This window comes from Coturnix japonica, chromosome 3 (assembly GCF_054131305.1).
Source record: "Coturnix japonica strain WE chromosome 3, WE-NBRP24, whole genome shotgun sequence".
Classification (NCBI taxonomy): Eukaryota; Metazoa; Chordata; class Aves; order Galliformes; family Phasianidae; genus Coturnix; species Coturnix japonica.
This window is the reverse complement of record NC_140665.1, coordinates 13,347,410-13,369,224: the sequence shown is the minus strand read 5'-3', so window position 1 is coordinate 13,369,224 and position 21,815 is coordinate 13,347,410. Positions and strand designations below refer to the sequence as shown.

Here is a 21,815-nt window from a genome sequence, read left to right as displayed (position 1 = left end):
TAATTAGACTGCCAGGACTTTGGTCAGGGTCTATTTTACTGCTCTTGTACTCTGTATAACGTAATTATAATCTCAGTAGTATCTGAGAGTCTCAGCACAGTATAGAATAAATTTGAAGTACTTCAAAACAGTATGAAATTACCAATTTGACCAAGGCACTCATTCAGCAAAGCACCTAAGAGTGTGGTTCACTTTTGGCCTATGAATCTCATTCTTGATTACTGTTGAAACTGTTTTCAGACTTGAATTTAAACACCTACTGATGTTCTTTGTGATGGAATATATGCTGAGGACAAAACTCAGAAATCTGTTTAATAATATAGTTTAATTCATCCTCACTTGCTCCCTTTTCTGAGACAAAATGGTGCTTATGGGGAAGAAATCAAAGGTCTGCTTTGAAATCAGACCTGAGAAATCTAAATAAAAATGAATGTAAATTTCTCCTGAAAATGTGTAAAGTTTTCCCTTTATGAAAACAATATGGCCAGGAGGATCATATTTAGTTGCAGTGAATCTAAGTAGCCCAGAAAAAGTTCTCTAAGATATCATTACAGAGAATTTTCAGACTATATAGATTTAGTCTACCAGAGACCATCAGCCTGTTGCAACCTGTGTTTGAATGATGAGGATATCATTTAGGTTGGCATTTGAAATCAAAGTTTTGCTGATTTATTTATTTAAAGTGCAAGTTATAGAACTGTTTTGTAAGAAAGACAAGGAAATAAATGCAAACCTGGAACAAAGTAGTTGTTTGTCAGCCCTGTTGCGACTGAGGCTTTTATGCATTTAAATTCAGACCAACAGCAAAACAAACAAGAAAGCAAACAAACTAATCTGGGTGAGACAAATTAAGCTGAGATTGCTTGGAAAAAAACACCTCACTTTAAGTTGAAGAACATTTCAGTTTTTGGATATCCTCTATTTGTGCTCAGCACATTCAGCATCCTGTGCCTCATGGCTGTATGGGTCAGTATTACAGGCAGTGCAGACTGTAACGTCCCAGACAAATATCCCCACCCTGCATGTATACATCTCCTTTCACTCAAAGATTCTGAAATTGGTTGGTAGCTGTGGAAAGCTCACACAAAAACTTGAAGAAAGTAAATTTAATTGAAGATCGATAGCAAGGGAAAATGGGCATTTCTTTGCAGGTGAATAGCAGAGGTGGGAGCAGAGTGTGAGGTCTGATGTATGACCACATGTTTTAAACATTTTGGGCTTGATCTAAAACCTAAAATTTGTTCTGTAGTTTCATTTTCCCACTGCTACAATCGTATTTGGCATTACACTGTTGTCAGTAGGGAAGCAAAAGTTGAATCTGAATCCTCAGCATTGCTGTCTCTTCAGTGCTTCTTATAGACTGCCCTCAGCCAGCTATGGTTTAGGGTCATTAAAATTTAAAGATATTTTTTACCTTCCTGTTAATAAAATTTATTTTAAAGATGATTTAACTGGAATAAAGCTCCATTCTTAACAGCTTTCTTTAGATGCAGAATATTATCATGAAGATGTGTTAAATTTTATTGCAACATTCAAGAAAACCCACTTTGGCTAGCTAAATGAAAATAAATAGAAAGATATGCATTATTTACAGGACAAAATGTGAGTAAGTAGGCTACATACAGAAATAGCAGATGAAAAAACAGCAGATAAAAGGCTTCAGGCATACATGCTGTATGTATACTTTGCTGAAAACCAGATGCAGTTCAATTTTTAACAATAATTGTCATCTACAGACTGTGCTTTGGGAAACTGGTGACACTGGCATTCTCTTCCTCCAGAATTAAAACTACATTTTGATTACCATCTTCTTTCTTTATGTAAATAGGAGAAAGAGATTAACCTGCTTAATTAAGAGATTGCTTTCCATGCTGGCTAAGCTTTTTTGTTGATTTTGCTAGCTGCTATTTTCATCTGCCCCAGAAAATTATCAGCAGCCAGCATAGAGTGCATAATTCTGGCAAGCAGGGTTCAGCCAGGCAGACTCTTTTTTGCACTCATGAATTAAACACATGAAATAATGTACAATTGTCTTGCCTATTGTGGAGTTAATTTGGATCAGAGTTACGTATTTTCTTGATATGGAGTTAATGAGTTCCAAAAATCTCCTCACTGGTATTTCGCTTTCTAGAGATAACCCATGATTCTATCTTATTGGGTACAGAGTTTTTTATCTCATTGTCAGTTGTCTAAAGTTATTTAGGATGGATTAAGTAGGGTGTGGGAAGTGATCATCATTTCTGAGAAGCTGAAGAGCAGGAGTCAAGAAACTAAAGGAATGAGCTGCTCTATGCAAGGGAAAATAAGATGGAAGCAAGGATGACAAGTTTGTGTGTGGGTGGAGTGTCCTCCTTGACAAAGGGACAGGCCCACAGCATGTGACAAAGAAGAGCAGAGCAGTGTCAGGAGTGGCTGCCGGGGTCAATCAAATGGTTAAATTCTTAGTCTACAGTAACGACACAGGACTACTTTTCATAGCAGTCTGATCCCAGATTATACTGTGGGTGATAGCAGAGCTACTCTGAGGACAGACAGCCACAGCCTGGGGATGTGCAGAACTGAAAGGCAGAAGAGTTTGCAAAACCTGTTGCCATTCCTGGGCAAAGTGAGTCTCCAAGTGCTCATATTTTCTGAAGCTTTTCTGATGTTATGAGAAGTTTCTCATTTACTAGACAGAATCTTGCAGACATGAGTCACAAGAAAAGAGGTGTGATTCTCATGACTCCTAGATACTGTGGGTATGACTTAAAGATGGCAGATTTTGCATTATTAACTATTTTAGTCTTTCTGTGGAGAATTAAAGAATTCAAATGTAAGATGGGACATAAAAATTAAGAACACCAAATGAAGCGTCAGCCTAATTCAGATTTTACCATGAACAAATTTACCTGTGGTCTGACAATGAGACTGATTTGTTTATATCTTTGCCCTTTGTGCCTGACCCAAAGCTGAAATCTACCACCAATTCTATGGTACACAGGAATGACTGAAAAGAGATCTGACTATGCTTGTGAAGAAAAATGTGGCGGAGTAGATTACATTTCTCTGCATATATCTGAATGAACTCAAGATTTATATTAACTTTGTAGGTTGCTCTGAAAGTAATGCCTCCTATTTATTTCCATGGAAACTGCAGCACATAAAAAGAGTACAGCAATTCTGATAGAGCAAGTTCTTAGCTGCAAAACACTATTTTTCTACTATTTTTATTCTATTTTTATAAACTTTGTCTTAAAGTTTATAAAAGAATCTTCCTGGTTAATATATTAGCTATTGATAGAATGTGTGCTTTTCTTATTAAATGGTGAATTATATTTCTCATTTTTTATAAGAAGGCTTAGAGCAAGCACCTCAAACTCTCAGCTTTGGAAATGACTAACATTTCCAGTGAAGATAATTTGTTTTTAATCAATACTGAAAAATAAGAACTCTGCAAATACGTTAAATTTTAACAATGCAATTTAAGCTTTTTTAGCTAAGTATGTCAGACCTGTCTGTTATAATACATTGTATTAAGCATCAACGTGCCTTCTCTTTCGACACTGAAATTACAGCTGAAGTGTTAGGCATTCTCTTGAGACTGAAATTTGGCTTTCTACATAACTTTAAATGGATCTGCATCTCTTCCCATACTGGTTTGATTTCTTAATTTTTAATACAATTACTCTCGATTTATACCACTAAATGAGAAGGTGTTTTGGAACCAAAAAACATGAGCCACCTGGGTTTTCTTAATTGCCTGAATGAGTTGTTTGCACATGCCTACTTTGTATGTGATGGAGTTATTCTATTTAATACCCAGATTTCCATTCTAGAGAAGTAGTACATATTCACAGGGCTAAAGCCAGCTGAAGTGGTTTATCAGTGTACTGCTGTGCAACATTTCTCTCTGCTAATACACTATGCCTTTCATTGACATCTTTAAAGGCTGTTACATTTGTACCTTCATTTCCTTTATTTCTTCACTGGTGCAAGTAACTACCCCTGCACTCTCAATGTTATGGATAGTTCAGTTTCACTTGGGTGCTTAAACTACATTTAGAATTTAGTGTGGGAACAGATGCAAGGGATTGTGCCCCAGAGAGGGCAGTGTGGCTGTAAGAAACCTCTCAACAGTTTTCCACGTCAAAGTGCAATATGTTCATGTTAATCCAGCATGTCTTGGAAATGAGAGATTACAAAGAAGAGACTTTTCAAGAGAAAAATTATTAAGTTTGTGTATGTTTCAATGAACATTTTACAATTATTTGAAATCACTCGTTTTGGAATATAAGTAAACCAAAGTTCCTTAAGGACATTCTGTATGTTCATAACTATTCTATCCTTAAAATATGGGCTAATTAAAATAATATTTTAGGCTTGTTTCTCTGACTTGCACTATCTTTAATATCTTTGTACCTACACCCAGAATGAATGTAAAATTAGACAGGTGATCTTCATCCCACTCGATATCTGGTATAATAATTTGTTCCTGAGCAAGACCAGAGTAGAAAGAGCTTACTTCTTGCTATTCTTTATCCTTCTTGTTCCATTTTGTTGCCATTATGAGCTTTTTCATGGCTTCTGAATAATATCTCCAAAGAGATTTAAACATACCATTGAAAAAGAGTGCATTTTGCACATAAACATCAACTACCTGCATTGGCTAAGTCAAGATTTAATAGCCACAAGAATTACATGTTCATTTTGATGTAGTAAAACAATGGTGATAGAACCAACAGGATGGATCTGGCTTCTGCTGAGCTAGATGGTGGGCTGGCCGTTATGAAAGCATTATGTTGGAAGGCTAGAAATAATACTGGCAAGCAAGAAACCAAAGCTGCCTAAAATCTGAAAGAATGAATCTGCCTTCTAATAAATACATAGATGCAGTCACATCTGAAGGCTGGGCTTTCCCTAGTCTGTTATTTTTCTTTTCTCTTAGCTGACTGTAAATTCCAGCCTTTGCTTTAATTAACTCTAACTCCTAAATACTACCTCTTCTTTCATGTGGTTACATTTCTATGTTTGAAAAATGAAAGATTCTATTTATTTTAGATCACAGGCTTTTATACTGGTTAATGCAAGCTTTCTCTCTGAGGAATGAGCCATCCCATTTTGCTGTAAGCTTGCCTTGAGCAGTAACCAAGTGACCCGTGTGCCATAGCCTCTACTTCCTGCTGCAGGGGATTTTTTCCCTTTGCTGCCTGAAATTTGGCTTTGTATCCTATCTATCTGCTATCTGTTGTGCCCCCATCCTTTCAGGTAAAAGCACTCTATCAAGATACTTTACTTTGGCCATGCTCCAGGCTTTTTGTTTTTTGTTTTTTTCTTTTTGGCATGCTCTTCATTTGTACATTATATGCTACCAGTGCAGCTGTGGTGCTATACCTGACTGGGACACCTTGATGTGCCGCCTATTTCAAGACATTCTGTGAAGGCTTTATCCCTGCCATTCGCAAATCCTTGTTATTTTCATCTTCAATGCCAGGTTTCTCTCTCTCTTGTTACAGTAATACTTATTGAATATTAAGGAAACGGAAGTGCTGTACTTCTACTTTCCCTTATCCTATTGTATATAATTTGTCTGTTGGAACATTCTAAATCTTGGACTGGAGATATCAATGAGTAGCAATTTCTACTGGATAAATGAAAGATTAAGAAGTCATTGTCATAGCCATCAAGAAACACTCAATAATAATATGTTATGGTTTGCTGATAAAAATCACTGATTCACTTCATTAAACCTAAGAACCTATATTCAGATGCCTTCTCAGTACAAAATAATTCAAATTCCATGTTGTAAAAAACATTCAGTTTGTCAGTTTAGGAATAACAAGATTTTTTTGTTTGTTTGTTTGTTTGGGTTTTTTGTGTGTTTTTGTTTGTTTGTTTGTTTGTTTGTTTTGAGTAGAAATATCTATTTCAAAAATTATTACCTATTAAATTTGATTCAGCTGTTAAGTTCCATGAAAATCAAAGGAGAGTATTTCCATTAGCTGTATTTATTTATTTTATAATACGGCTAAATACGATAGAATCATAGAATGTGTTGAGCTCTTTAAAGATCTCCAAGTTCCAACACTCATGCCATGAGCAGGAACACCTCCAAGCAGATGAGGCTGCCCAGGGCCCTATCTGACTTAGCCTTGAACACCTCCATAGATGGAACTTTTAATCTAAGGAGTCCTAGGAAAAAAATAGAATATGAAGCAAGTGTTTTATAATACCTTCATTAATTCAGTAGTGCCATTGTCTTCATTAATCTAAGAAGAAATGATTGCTTAAGGTTGGTTTATGGCACACTTTATATCTTTTAAGCCTACTTAGCCATTCTGTTTCTCGAGTTGTTTGTTGGTAGATAAATTGTGGCCTATAAAAGTGTTCTCTCAGTATTGTGCTGATGAAGAGAGAGAATTTGTGCAATATCGATACCTTTATCAAAACATTCCATCAATCTAAGGGGAAAAGCATGCAGCGTGTTTATATTACTTGGCGTGCACGTGACAAACAGCACAATTTCAGAAAGCCTTTTAGCATACTTTGTGAGACATTATTTTGTTAGCTATACATACAGTTTGAGACCAACCTAAGGTTTTCTGTTTTTGTTTTTTTTTGCAAATTTGTTGTAAAATATTTTCAGTGTGTGAATTCTTAGTTTACATAGAGATATTCTACCACTGCTGGGATTAATTTCTTAATACCATATTGTATTCTGTGATTTCTCTGACTGGATAACTCTGTTGTTCATCACTGTGAAATGAACTACAGAAAGGTCAGAAGGGTTTGTTTCCACATAGTTTCACATTTTATTTCAGCTCAGTTTTAGTAGAGAAACTGAATCAAAAGAGGTGTGGGGTCTTTGGAATATGAAAGTGATATCAGGACATGTTTTATATATTATCTCTTGAATCCACTGTAAGTCCATAAGCAGAAGAGTATAGCTCCCAAATTTAGGTTGGTAAGCAGATATCAGGCAAGTTTGGGCCTGTATATCTTTTCGTACTTCTTTTTGTAATTATCTAGTGAATTTATTTTACTATAGATTTCATTAATTGCCTGGACCACTTCTCATGTAAACTGTCATTGGAGTTGAGGAGGGCTGCAGTTCTTGTTGGCCTAACTGTTAGTCCTGGCCCTCTACTGTGTGGGCACCTGCAGGGGTTAATTGTAGAACAGACATTTGGAATATGAGAAAATATCTTCATAGCTGCTTCTGCCTAAACAGGCTCAAGGTGTTCTGACTGCTGGAGGAAGCTTTGTTTCTTCCATGTTTCTGCCTAAGCAAGGAATGATGTTAATTTAAGACTTCACAAAATCAGCTTTGTTTTATTTTCCCATCTCTGCCTTCCTTTCAGTGAAGGATCTCAGCATACTGAAATTCCTCTTTTTTTTTTTTTTTTTTTTTTTTTTTGCATTTCTGTTAGATCCTAAGGGAATAATGAGGTCAGTGGGAATTTAAGCTGAAAAATGAATTACTTTCAGTAAATAACTTTAATAAATTATCTTTAAATAAATTATTGATGGTTTTTCTCCAGCTAAAACAGCTGGATTTCTTTAAGGAATTTGCACATAACTCTCAGCACCTTTGCAATTGATCAGCTTTACAGCAATACAGTAATGATGAATTTGAGCTCTAAGTCTCTGCCACAACCAAAGAGCAGTATTTGGATCCTTTTTTCACTAGCAGCTACAGAAAGGATATAATAAAATTGTTCCATGGAAGTTGTAAAGCTTAACCCAGGTTTATTTTTCTGTTTCATTTGTGTTAGAAATATAGAAACTCACCTTGGCTGCCCTGTCTCCTAAGACTGCTTCAGTTGTGCTTGTCATAAAGACAATAGATAAGAACAGAGTCTGCTAAGGTCACCGAGTAGTATTAAAATAAGTGCAAAATAGCTCCATTTGAAACTTGAGGAAGGTGATAAATCACTTTAAAAATTGGCAGAGTGAAAATGTGAGTAAGACTGGTGAAAAGGTAATCAAACCATTTTGTTTTAAGATGAAGAATGGTCCTGCTGAGGAACTTGTGTGTTTGGTGTTTGTATTCTATACATGTACAGTCAGATTGCTGTAACCTGGTAGAATACCCTAATTTGCCAATAGCCAGCAGTATCTTTTTTTGAGGAAGTAACTGTAATCTGAACAAAATGTGGGTTCAGAATGGAAGGTGTTCCATTTGGCTTTGATTTATCTGTTTGTTGAGTGAGGGAGGAAGAAAGTAGAGATGGCTCGCTGTTTTGGCTTAACATTGGTAGACAGTTAAGCACAACCACATAACTCTTTCACTCCCCATTCTCTGAAGAGGCTGCTACTGCAAGGGTATCCTTGGGCTGCACTGTGGGCTCCTCCATGGCTGCTCTGGTGCCTGTGAGCTGCAGGAGGACAACCTGTTCCTCCATGGGCCTCTCCTGGGCTGCAGGGAGCTGTTGCCCTCCTTCTGCACTAACCTTGGGGGCCTCAGAGCTGCTTCTCTCCCATTTCTTACTCCTCTCTCTTACCTGCTGTGCAGGCATGATGGAGTAAAAAGAAAAGCCGAATTAAAAAAAAAGAAAAAAGAAAAAAAATGTAGGTAAAGTTTTTGATTGCTAAGCTGCTGAAGCTGAAACATGGGAAACAGATGTATACACACACACACACACACACATATATACGTTTCTGTTACAGAGGTACTTTACTGCTCTGTTTCAATCCAGCGCTGGTTGGAAACTACTGGTAGACACATTCTCTGGTACAACTATGAAGAAGAGAAACTGCATTAATGCCAAGCTATCAAATTCTGACTTTCCTGTCAAGATAGGCATTTTGTCCAAATTTCCTGCATGTGTTTTGAGTGTCAGAGTATGTACAGACCAGTTAAAGCACACTAAACTAATAGCCAAACATCTGGCAAAGTAAACTAGGTGAAGTTGTCTTTGAAGGCTATTTTAACCTTCATTAAGGTCCGTGTAATGCTTATAGTTAGAACTGACTAGAGTGGGGATTTTCCTGACAGTGAAATAAATTAATAAACATATGACACATATTTGGCAACTTTATTGATTAAAGAAAAAGAATAAAATGCTTGTGAAAAGCAGGGGGGACATGAAGCTGAAAAAAAATTTAGCAGGCTCCTTAGAAAAAGAGCAGGGCTTTCTGGGCAAGCAAAATGAGAACAAGCAAACAAGAACAAAATCAGTATTGTTTGACTTTTGAGAAATTTGGAATCAAACCGAAGTTGAGATGAGCCCTGGGCTGTCTTACTGCCTTTGCAGTCAAATGTTCAATGGCATTGATACGTTTCCATGGAAAATGCAGTTACACTGAATTAGTGTTTTCTAAGATAAGCATTATTTTGTCAGTCGACCATTTATGTATTTTCTCCCCCAAGAACCATGACCATTTAAAAGCACAGACGTGAATACTGCTCAAAAAACCTACACCTGGTCAGTACTTCGTTATCACTGAAAGCCCTATTTAATGCACTCTATTCTGACCTCATTTTGGATGCAGAATGAATAACTATTGATTTATTATTTTTTTTTTCTCTTTCTTAGAATAACTTCTGTTGTATTAGAGAAAAATATATGAAGACAGGATGTTATTCCAGGCGTGAGAACTCTGGGAGCTTAGGGGGACTATGATTGGGCCATGTAACTTACTTTGGTAGCAAAGAAATGCAAAGGCTGTTTCCTCTGACATCACAAGCTGTTGTGGGGAACATCATCATTTTCTGGTTCTTTAATTGTAGAGTGTTTAAATTCCCTTTCATCTGTGCCTTTAAACAATCATTTTTTTTCCTCTTGACTTTCACAGTATTTTATAATTTATGGATGAAAGATATGAACAGGACAAACAAGACCCAGAAAGGGTCTTTTAAAATACACTTCTTTAACATTTTTTGTTTTTTGTTTTTTAGTGCCACAGGGCTGGAATCAATTGAAAATACAGTCTTGAATTCCTCAGTGTACAAGCCAGTGGAAATCTATAATGACCTCTGGGGAGAGAAAATGGGAACTTGTTGGTTTGACAACTGTGAGTATACACGGTGACAAAAAAGTTTTGTACCAAAGAATACTTTTTGAAATAATTTCCATTGGCTGATTTCTGCAGTAACTGTAGCGGCTAGTCCTCACTAGAGTGCAAAATGGAAGAAAATGCTTTCTTGCCTGTAAATTAATGTTGAATTCAGATTCTTATCAGGGGAAAGTACAATGTACACATTTTGGGGTACAGCCTTGATACAGTTTGATATCAAATTCTTTTTTAACTTCAGTCGAAGAGTCCAATTGATTGAGAAAGCAGAAGATTAGAACAAACATGATTACATTAAATTGGGAAATTCAGAACTGATAAATGTAAATGCTTTTCTATGCAACTTTTGATTAAACCGTTGAACTTCCAGACGCAGGAAGATATTGAGGTCAAGAGAATAATACCTTTGAGATGATGAAGTAGATATTTGTATTGGATATCCATAACTGCTCTGATTAATGACAAGTACTTCTGAATGGTGTTCAAACACTGAACTTCAGTTTATGCAAATATTTATTGGAGATGAGGTTCTGGGTGCACATTATTGCACATCTTGTTCTGGAAGAAGAGTGCCTTTGGACTAATATGGTGCTGTTTCATGGAAGAAGGCCAAACAGACACCAGTTAGTATGTAGGGAAAACATTATTCTCTTCTATCCAGTGCATGTGATACTGCCAGCAACTGAGTGGCAAACTGATGAAAGTTTCCTGAAACTGTTAAGTAGATATTTACCAAGTGAGAAGGGTTGTACCATATTCAGTGTACCAGCACTGAATAAGTCCTACAGTTACAGTTATCCATATAAGTGAAGTAAAAAATTTGTCTGCCTTTCAAATACTGTCTTCCATACAGAAGGTTAAAAGAAAAGAGTTCATTTTTAAATTTGGTTGTTTCTTTTTTCCCCAGTTGCTCTGTGATTTTAAAGCTGTGAGGCCTTCCAGCTTTTCTGTTTGCCTTTCCCTGAGGATAAGATGAACTTTCCAATTTTGAATTCTTTAGTGTCTAAAGTCTTCTTGAGCTTAAAGAAAAATTATATTGTCTACTGCATTAGTGTCAGGACATTCTTCTATAAACTTCTCTCAAGAGTAATCCTTTGCTTGAAAATTCTTTTGCTGTACCAGGGATTAATTCTGGGCCCTCCAATAGAGTGTCTTTGAGTGCCGTGTCTCATAACACAAGGTCAGGCTGATCTCTTGGCTAGAAGTCTGCCTCTAAAAATTGCAAGCTTGGCTTTTATCCCAAAATTTGCTGCAGTCTCTGTTTTCGTGTCTTTTTGCACCCTGCAATTAAAACCCAAAGAAAGCCCCATCTCTCATGTTTTACTTTTTTTCCTGAAGTATTTTCCTAATGATCAAAATTGCTAGTTAAATGGGAATCATATGAAAATGACTTGGAAAAACTTTTTTATTGTTGAAAATGAAACTATATTTAACTGCACAATATGCCTCTTCAGCTCCTAAGATGTTTGTGACTCATGTGACTCATTTTATGGTAAAGTTTTCTGAAGTGCTTCAAAGATTATCTACTGAACTTAGATGAAATCAGCATTCCTCTTGCACATTGTATTGTAATTACTTAATAATATCTTTTTAACAAGTCCTTCTTTATTAGAACTTGCATTCATGCATTAACCAGCTGCAAGGTATCTATGTCAAGCACAGCTGAAACAGATCTGTAATTCTGAAAATGTGTGTGGATTATATTATTTTCAGCTTTGTAACATCTTCACCTAATTTTTAAATGTAATCTTCCAATAATTCTGTCACTCAGTTGTCTAACAAGTTGCTCACAGCATAATGAGTTTTATTCTTAGACAGTGAAAGACACAGCTGCTGCCTCCACTGGGAGTACCTGAAGGCTGATATCTTGCAAAGCTGATTCTGGAAGTTGTGTTTTGGAAACAAAGCAGAAAGGTATATGAGAGAGTTAGGCTTAATGGTGTACAGTGGTAAGAAAGATGAGGAACATTTGGTGTACCAGTGAGCCAGCTAGCAGGGAGAAACGGGTTGTCTTAGCGGTACTCAAAGGATGAAACTAGAGCACTGATGAACTTAAGGATTTGATGCAGAAGAAAAGGAAAAAAAAAAAAAAAAAGATGATTCTTGCCTTGGAGATAAGAAGATTGACAGAGAAAGGAGCCTGAAGGAATATGAGTTAAACTGAGTGTGTTTTTAAGAATCCTTTCTGGAGAGAGCCAAGCAGAACCCAAAAGATGTGGATATACATCTTATCTCTGACTGTCATACAGTACAGGAAGAACAACTTTAAAAAAACTATAACCCCTAAATCTCATAAGAGCATGGAAATGGTGAATAGCTGCTACATATTAGGGAAGATACAAAGAACTGCCACATGAATAGCAGTTGTAGTCACTGTTGGGACTAGGAGAGCAGAACAAGCAATCAAGAACAAAAATAGATGTGGACTAAGTAGTCTAAGAAATAAAATTTTATTCTTCCTTAAACTGCTGACATGTTGCACTTGATCTATTTAGTTACTGATGCCGCAGCAGGAGACGTATGTGAGGGAACATGAAAAAAAAATTTCCAGGCTATTCACTATAACAAAGCCTCATTTGTAAAATAATTTCTAGATTTTGTAGCTCTTAAGATAATGTGAATTCAAATGATGAGTTTGAAGCAACTCTACAGCAGCACCAAATAGAAACTTAGCAGTAAGCCAAATCTGAAGCCTTTTCTGTGAGATTAATTCCATTGTGACCCAAACTGCTTGGAAAACTCACTTCAGGTGAATACAGAAAAGTGAAATGCTTGAAGCAGTGTACAGCTTGTGAACACTGAATATTTTTCCCGAAGTCTGTTTGCATTTCTAGCACATTTTTGTCTGCTTGTTCTACTTCCACTTGATAGGAATACAAAATGGGGCATTACTGTAGTTGCAACTATATGAAATGCACAGTGTTCATTTGTCATGCTGCATTAAACTGTAAAGGCATTAAGGACAAATACAGGGAATGGTGTCATTAAACAGAGGCTTAAATAGACAGAGCTCAGATCATTAATGAAGCCAGTAGATAGTAGATACAAACTTAGAGGATGAATTACCACAATGCCCAATTTATTACTGTATAAAAGGCCATGAGACGTGGAAATAACGTTGAAAATCAGTAGGGGTGTATTTCCCATCTTGTTTGAAATTAAGTGGTATTTGTTAAACAGAATAGCTCCATTACAGATTTTAAGCGTTGCTTTACATTGCTAGCTCCATGGGAGCTGGGCCATATGAGGCTTACCCCTTGATGGATTTTCAGGCTTTGTGACCTCACAGTAGCTGTTTATGTTTGTATGCTACAGCACAGATATACCATCTCAGTGGATAACTGGATAGATGTGAATTTTACAACCGGTTTTTAGTCTCTTTTACAATATATTCATTTATACTCTGTACAAAATCTTAGTATATCATAGATGCATGGTACTTAAGTAAATTGAGCTCTACAGTTAGATGGATTATGGTTTTCAAAACACTACAGTTTGTTTTCAAGGATGATGCTGGCAAGACTGTGTATTGCACAACTTCATCTTAGATGACAGGCTTGTGCCAAACATATTACAGAGTGAATGGTCCATCCTAAGCAAAGCCATTGCAAAAGCAGAATGGTATGCTCTGGGCTTTGCTCTGAGAATAAGGGAAGAGAGGCAGCTTTCAGTTTTTATCTGCCACTGCCACTTCTGCTTCCTACTCTATCTGTCTTTTTCTTTTGACCACAGACAAAGAGGTGGTTCCCTCCTCACCACTTCTGTTGTGTACAGCATTCAGAGAAGCTGCCAAGTGCAGATCTCCAGAAGAGTAATTGAATAAAATGCATGAACAAAGCTGCTGCCAAGATCACTGGTTTGAAGTCCAGAGGTAGCATACCATATTGGCATTGCTTGGGTCACAGTAGAAGTGGACTGAGCATCTGTAACTAGCAATGAAATATGTAGACACATGGATTTGGGGATGTCTCCCCTGTCCTGTGCAACATAGACATGCCTTTGGGATACTCTACTATGCTTACCCAGCAATTAGCTTGTTTTTGTGTTTATTTTAAATACGAACCTGGCCTTTCAAATTATATCTCCAAATTCTTCCCAGTGTATGTTTTAAGTCTTTCATTTCTATCTCAGAATATGTTTTGCTGTGCTTATGTTGACTAGGTCAAATGTCTGGGCATGTAAAAGCATCTCAATTTCAGACCAGAATGAGACTCAGCAGACAGGTTCAAGAGATATGAAATAGTTAAGACCCAGTTCACTGATGCAAATAAGGAAATAAGGATCTTTAGTCAAGGTTAGGGGTGAGCCCTGTGAGAGGAATGGAGCTAGAAGGACTGTGAAGTCTTAGAAAATGCAGCTCCTGAGGACCAGGCTTTTTAGCAATTTTTAGCTCATGCCTGAAAGGGATATGTGCTTGATCCTATACTGGATGCTGTACAGGACCAATTTTGGAGATGTGAAATAGATACCTATTTATTTATATATCTCTGCCTAGCATCACTTTGCAGCCTGCTATTTCAGTCTCACTTCTGGTGCCTGCATAATGCTTTATTGTAGCCAGAACCAAACATGTACTTGGCAAGGGAGCAGAGGATACTAACAGTAGTGGCTCGTCATCACCCCAAAATTAAGAGACTGAAAAGAGAGTAGCCTGCAGCCAGCACACTCTGATGATAAAGATCACCCTGACATCCTTTGGGTCAGGGGATCCAGAGGCCAGATGTGGACAACTTAACCACAGAACGGGCTAGGTCCAGACATGGGTAAACTCTGTGAACATACTGGTGTTGAAGGAAGCGTACTTTGAATGTTTAATTCTCTTAAATATGTAGAAGGTGCCTGGACAGATATTCATCAGCCCTATAATGAACCTTCCAGAGGGCAGAATAAGTAAAATTTATCGTTCTTTTTCTTCACAAAGCCTGCTATTTACACGTGTCTTCATGTGCTGTTTGTTGGCATGGAAACATGATGCTGAAGCTCCGAGAATTCATTCACATAGTCCAGGTTTCCAGCAAGAAACCCACCCCTTCTTCCTGTCTCCAGCTGATCTGCCATCTGCAGCTGAATCCTAATTGCAAACAGCACAAATTGGGGCTGTCTTCAGAGATGAAGAAGACTTTGAACTTTGTAATAATGAATCTAGAAGGTTTTAAGGGAAAGAGTGGAGGCTAATGGAGGAAACAGTCATCTGAAATGTGGAATAGCATCTGATTTTCTCAGTTAAACTCACCAGTCTTCATCAGTGGCAGATTTTACCTGATTTCCCTACTTCTATGGCAGAAGTGCACATTGAGCAACATTTGCTTTCAGTTTGTTCAAGTGACTGTGGTTATAATACGACCAGACTGAGAATTAATGTCTGCCTTTTTGTCCCCAGAATGTTTTTTATGACCAGCGAACTTTTAGAAATAATATTGCATTGATCTGATCTTACTGTTTTTACTGAGTCAGCTTAGAATCATAGAATCACCAAGGTTGGAATAGACCTCTAAGATCATCCAGATCAACCATCCATCATCAGTATTTCCCACTAAACCAGTAACTCAGTACAACTTCTAATGGTTTCTTGAACACCTCCAGGGTTGGTGACTCCACCACCTCCCTGGGCAGCCCATTCCAGTGTCTCACCACTCTCTTGGAGTAGTATTTCCCAATGTCCAATCTGAATTTCCCTTGGAGCAACCTGAGGCCATTCCCTCTAGTCCTATCACTAGTTAAATGGGAGAAGAAACTGACACCCACTTCACTACAGCCTCTCTTCAGGTCATTTGTCATTCTTTGTCATTTTTACTTGTAGAAATTAAAGTGAATGCTAATCTCATCTTTAAGTGATTAAGAAAAGCTACTACTAAAGCTATCTCTGTATTTACAAACCAGATAGATCTATTTCTCAGTACCTAGCAGTCTGTAAAGCCCAGAATAATACATGAGATAAAAATGTTTAAGTACATATTAAAGATTTCACCATATACTTCAACTTAGTTGTTCTTTGACCTGCTGTATTATTATTATTATTTTTCCTGCAAACACTACTGAAGAACTTCTGGATAAAATTATTCTGTTCTCCTTGCCCAGTACCTTTATCAATAATGCAATTAGCAGGAGATCATCTGCATACTTGCCTGAAATAGTTGCCTAAATAGTATCAGCACATCTTTGTTTAAATTCTTTGTCATGCCATTCCTTTTAATGGGGAAAACTTGAAGGGAATTAACATCACTCACGCGTTCTGTACATTTGACACAAATCCACTAAACTGATAGTCACAGCTATAAAGTGTCACACAGTGGCACAAATAGCCTCTCATTCTGGTGGAATACTGTTTTAACATGACAAACTGTATTTGAGATATAATATGATTACCCGTGGATAATGCTCTTGGCCTCATTGTGGTGATTAAATAGATGCTCATTTTGCAGTGAATTCTGCAGCCCTCTGTTAAGCATGACCTTTTCTCCTGGCTGCAGCACACCATGGCACATTACCGTGTGTTCTGCTCATTACAGTGAGAGGTGATTGCTGCCCTGAAAAACCTGAGATATTCCACTTAGTGCATGATCCGCTTTTCCCTTCCCTTGGCCTTAACCTACTGTCATTGAATATCCTGAACAAACGTTGGAGACAGTTGCTAATATCAAAGAAAAATTGATCTCAGCATCTGGTGCAATGTGTTCAGCAGAAGATAACACTTTAAAAGTGAGCGTTTTGCCTCCCTTTGTCTGCTTGTCTGTCTTGCATAAATATTTGTCTCTTTAATTCTGAATCTTCCATATAGTTTGAGGGGAATAATGCTCAGGTGCCATAACTGAGGCTTAGAATGAGTTTGGCATATAAAGCAGTAATAAAAGGACTGTATGTATTCAGAAGAAGGAGAGCCTAAAAAGCTAAGTCTTGTTTATAGCTTAAATCCCATCACTTGAAAGTTCCAGCAGGCTTTTTTTTTTCTCTTTGGTGGTATGGGGATCTGTCATGACACAGATGTGGTATGACCACACCACAAGTAACATGGCAGACTGGATCCTGATCTTGTTACCTTGAAATTTAGTACAAATTGATTCCACTGGTCACAGTGGAGATATTAGAGACTAACACTGATATTGATTTAATTACATGGGTATTTCATCATAGCTGCAATATTCTGCAGCATGAAAAGACAACACTGCTGATGTGGTGGGAACAATAGGATAAGTTGGTGCTACCTCTGTCAGCCCTTGCTGGTCAGGGTGAGAATGCTCTTCATGCTAGTATATCCCATACTTATAGGGCTACTGCCCAGTAATGTATCTGTAGCCCAATTAAGGGGTGACTGCTATTGTTACTGCACACTGCAAAATGTGGTGGGTCAGCTGTCACCTTCTGCATTCCTTTATGTGAGAAATAAATGCACCACTGTAGATCTGATGGAGGAGCTGGTAGAGGATAACAAGGAGTATGTCTCTTAAGAAGTGAAAAGTATATAAAAGGATGCAGCGATTTTATTTTTACCAAAGCAGATTTCTCAAATAAATGGTGTTTTACCTCTAGTTCCTACCACAAAAGCTCTTCTAGGAATGTCACTGAAGTGTGGCCAATATATTAGTGAGGCATTAGTTTATCTCCCATGGAAATGCTGGCTGCCTGAGCTAATGCAGCAACTGGCAAGCTTATGGCTGAAATCCTAATGCTTTTAGAATTTGTGGAACCTTTTTCTGGGGGACTGAGGGTGCTGTGCTTGTATGTGATAGATTTCTGCTTTCTGCAGAGCTCACTGCTGGTCTGTATGCATTAAACATACTTTTTGCAGAGTCTACATGAAAGGCGAATCTTTTAACTCTGTTCTTATTTTCTTGTCACATGAGGTAAAATATTGAGTCAAATATTTACAGATTTGGGGTGTCAGTCCAACTTTCCACCAGGACTAAATTAATCAAAAAACTTCGTTTAATTAAATCAACCAAAATGAAATAAAGTTAGTCTCAATGATTTAAACTGACCTTCAGGTAATGTAAAAAACACGTAACTAGGGAGGGGCTGGAATTTGATGTTAGAATTCTGTGAATTTTAGTCCCATCTTACATCACAGCAAAACTCCCTCTTTCTGTCTGTGTAAATAATTCCACTGATTTCAGAGTAAGATCGGAAATAGTTGGGCAATTTGACCTTTTGTATCTGTTCTAATTGGCTTCCTGCTGCTAGGCAAACTATCCTTTCAGACAGTGTGTTCGTTCACTGGGAAAGGCTTGTGTTACATGGAGGTCATATCCTCAGTTTGCTTATGGTCTATTCAAGCTCACAAGTATGTCTGTTTTCTAACCTGGGAGTGTATTGTCTCATAAAAACATTGCATATATGGAAATAGATAAAAGCAACCAAGTGAGAAGAGGTGGTTTCATTATGTAATGATGTAGATATGCGTGGTTTCTATTAAAATCTCCAGTATGATCTCTAACACCACATTATTCACTTCAGTGTTTGTTCTTAAGCACTAAGGCTCCTGCTTTAGTGAAGTGTTAATGCTTGATCAAGCCTCTGAGCTTAAAGGTTTTAAGCATAACACTAAAAACATCTTCAGCTAAGAGGTGAATCAGAAACTTTGATACTCTGGCTATTCATCTATGCTGAAGAGAGAATCTTCCAAGGTGCACTGTGCATACCAATACTCCTTCTAATCCCTGCAAGGTGGAAGAAGTCAGTATTTCTTGATATGAGATTAATCTTTTGTAAAAATAAATAAATAAATAGGTTGGATACACAGATGGAATAAGTAGTGAATAACTGTTTTGTGCAATGCTGCTCTGAATAATGAGCCCTTTACTGAAGCAACAGGTACTTGAGGACAGTTACGTTAGTACTGTCTCCCTCAGTGAATCTTACCTCTTTCCTGCATGCCTTTTGATATATTTTGCATGTTTTATGGTTTGGATAATGTGCTTTTGCTACAAATGGCTGAAAACAAACTAATAAATGAAGGTACTCTGAAAACAGATTGTTTCTCCAGTCCTGCAATAACCCCATTAATTTTTGTCTGGACATCTAATACCTGATTTTGTTGCATAATGAAGATTTACCCTGCTGCCTACATCAGAATCCTGAAGTGGAGCTTTCAGAAGTATGTAGGGGAATCAAGTTCTGCCTTGTTTTCAGTTTGGTTATCAATGCCTGTTTCTTTTAAATGCTTTTACATATTCTTTGCAGAAAAAAGGAAGAAAGAATATTTTCTGCCTGAAAGGTAACGTGTCTTAAGTTTCGACTTATAGGGTGCATTAGTCTTGGATCTTCAGGCAACACACTTGGCTTAAAGGAAGAAATGATGGCTTAGGTTTGCATATCACATCTCCCCAAGGGTATTTGTTGTTTCTCCTTCAAAGCAATCCACTCTTTCTCTGCAATTTACTTCCATTCTTTTTGATATTAGTTGGAAAATGATGAGACAATATGCAATGCTTTCTGTCCATTTTCTTCTGTGATATTTAGCTTGGCCTTCCAGACCCATCCACTGCCCCAACTAATTTCCAGAAATTTCCAATTAGAAAATCTGGTGTGATGACTGGAAGGAATGGAGAGATCTGACTCCTGGTCTTGTTATATGATTTATGAGCTAGTTCATTTCTACAACTACAACTCCTTTATTTATTTGCATCACCTTAACAAAATCAGGGCTGTACAGAGAAATATTATGCTGAGAACTTGGAAACATTTGGACATAGAGAGTTTGCTGTGTGCCAGAATGGAGCCTGAGAGTTGAGTCAAAGCTGGGTTTTGTGTCCTTGAGGGACTTGCTGAATCTCTACTTGCTTCAGCTGCAAGGATTAATTCACTCTTGTTTAAAAATTCTTAGGGATTCTCATCTGGATGAAGTCATAAAAGTGCAAATTATAAGCAGTACACTGCAGTATATGGCTCAGCAAACTAAAGAAGCACTGATATATATACATAACACTATCCAGGTATTGCTAAATCATCTTCATGTCCCTAGGGACTGTACTGCTGAAGTGTGAAAGTGTTTTTTTCCTTTGAAATACATTTAAATAAATGAAGAAATTGTTTACTTGCAAGATGACTGTCTGTTTGAAAGTTTTCATACCCACATTTTAAGTGGAGTGTGGTGCTATGCATATGACATCTCACGTGCTTTTTCAGAAGTACTGCAAAAATAAATTGTGTTTAACATGTTATTTGCAAAGTAAGTTTCCACCTCCTGGGTTAAAAGTCTGAGGAGGCATCTTCTTTTAATAGAAAAACATACAGCTACGGTTGTATATCATTCCTTCTTATGTGTCTTGCCGTGCTGGTGTGAATGGCACATATCTGTTGATTCCTGACTTGTAGTTGGTTTAAAAAACTTGTCTGTCCAAATGTTTGTCTTTCTAAATGCCCCTTCTTGTCTTTTAGATAGGTTTTTCTTTCTTCCTGACTTGAAAAGAACTATTAAATCCAGAAAACCTCTACTTTATAGCAAGCTTTAAGCAACTTAAATATATAGTTGGAAAGGAATCAATAGTCTGCAAGGAACAGCACTTGTAAGAATGGAAGAATTCTCCTTTTAGCATTAGCAGTGTATTTGGGAGCAGGCTGTGCTTAGGCAGTTTTGATTTTTTTTTTTTCCCCAGCAAGTGTTTTTGAATGTTTACTCTATTGATTGATGGTGAATATTCAGTGTTTAAACTCCGTGCCTACAGGCTATTGATTAGAAGCATTTTGTAATGTTTTTTCTACTCCTTGATTAGACAAATGTGTAGAACTTTAACACAAATAATAGCGTGGGTGAAACAGAGGCCTGGTTGCCAGGGACACTCTTTCTTGAGTTTTTAAAATTTCTCCACAGACTTAGGCCAGAAGAACAATGTGTGTCAAACACTGGCCAAACCAAAGGCTTTGGGCAGGGCTGAAAAAATATAATGTTAATATTGATAGCTGTGGATATGTTGTGATTTTTGAGGGTGTATGGGAAACTGTTGATCACAGCCTGAACCTCTGATTAACCATCTGAGGCAAGCGACGAGTCAGCTGTGGGAGCACAGGTGAAGGTAATTCAGCTGTGCTCCTGAAAGGGGTAGAGCTTGACTCCACTTCTCCTAGATCCCATTTAAGGGCTGACTACCATTAAGGTAGCATTTCTTTCTGGAGATTGCTTCTTTGTGGAGTTCTTGTGGTGAGCCTCAACATTAGCAAACATCCATCTTGACTGAAGGCCTCATAGTTGGTGAGTCTTTTCCTTGGATGCTCTCTGGTTGTCTATTTACAACTATAGTTGTATTGCTCCAACTATATGGGGAAGGAAGATGTTTTTTTAATTGTATGTGGAACAAAACAGATGATGACAGAATGAGTAAATCTAAATGATCACATCTGTAAGCAGTAGTAGTATGAAAGATTATCACCTAATCTGGGAAAGATGTTTCTGTTAATCCTAATCCTTCAGCATGAGCCATGGAAACCCCACTGGTTTTTACCCTATGGATGCTACCGGAGCTATAGGTTTCACTGTCTGCTCTGTCACAGGGCCCTTGACTAACTGGTGTTTGAGGACTCCAGGCAGCAAGCTAAGAAGTATCTGAAAAAAGTAGGATATGCTCTTAGTTCCCAACCAAAGTGTTGCAATCAGTGTCCTGCTGAGGACTGGGAAAACTATGGACTAAGTTCTCTTAGAGCAAGGAATGCTGCACCGTTCTTTGTGGTCTGTGAAAGCACCTAGTAAAAAGCAGAGAACATTAAAGGTAGTGAAAACACTGTTCAGACTCTGATCTGGCTCCTTTAAACTTGTCACCTTTATGTCACAAGCTCAATTCATGCAGGGGGTCAAGAAGAACTGTGCTATTGAGCCATCAAACAGCTAGAAA

General features: G+C 37.5%; 1 long non-coding RNA gene across 1 annotated transcript in view; it reads left to right on the top strand.

The window, feature by feature from the left end:
• The first annotated feature begins 9,877 nt into the window (after positions 1 to 9,877).
• Positions 9,878 to 21,815, top strand: part of LOC107310830 (uncharacterized) — a 44,242-nt gene continuing 32,304 nt past the window's right edge. Inside the window, exon 1 of the long non-coding RNA XR_001553746.3 lies at positions 9,878 to 9,993. This is a non-coding gene — a long non-coding RNA (uncharacterized LOC107310830). The remainder of the gene's footprint in view (positions 9,994 to 21,815) is intronic.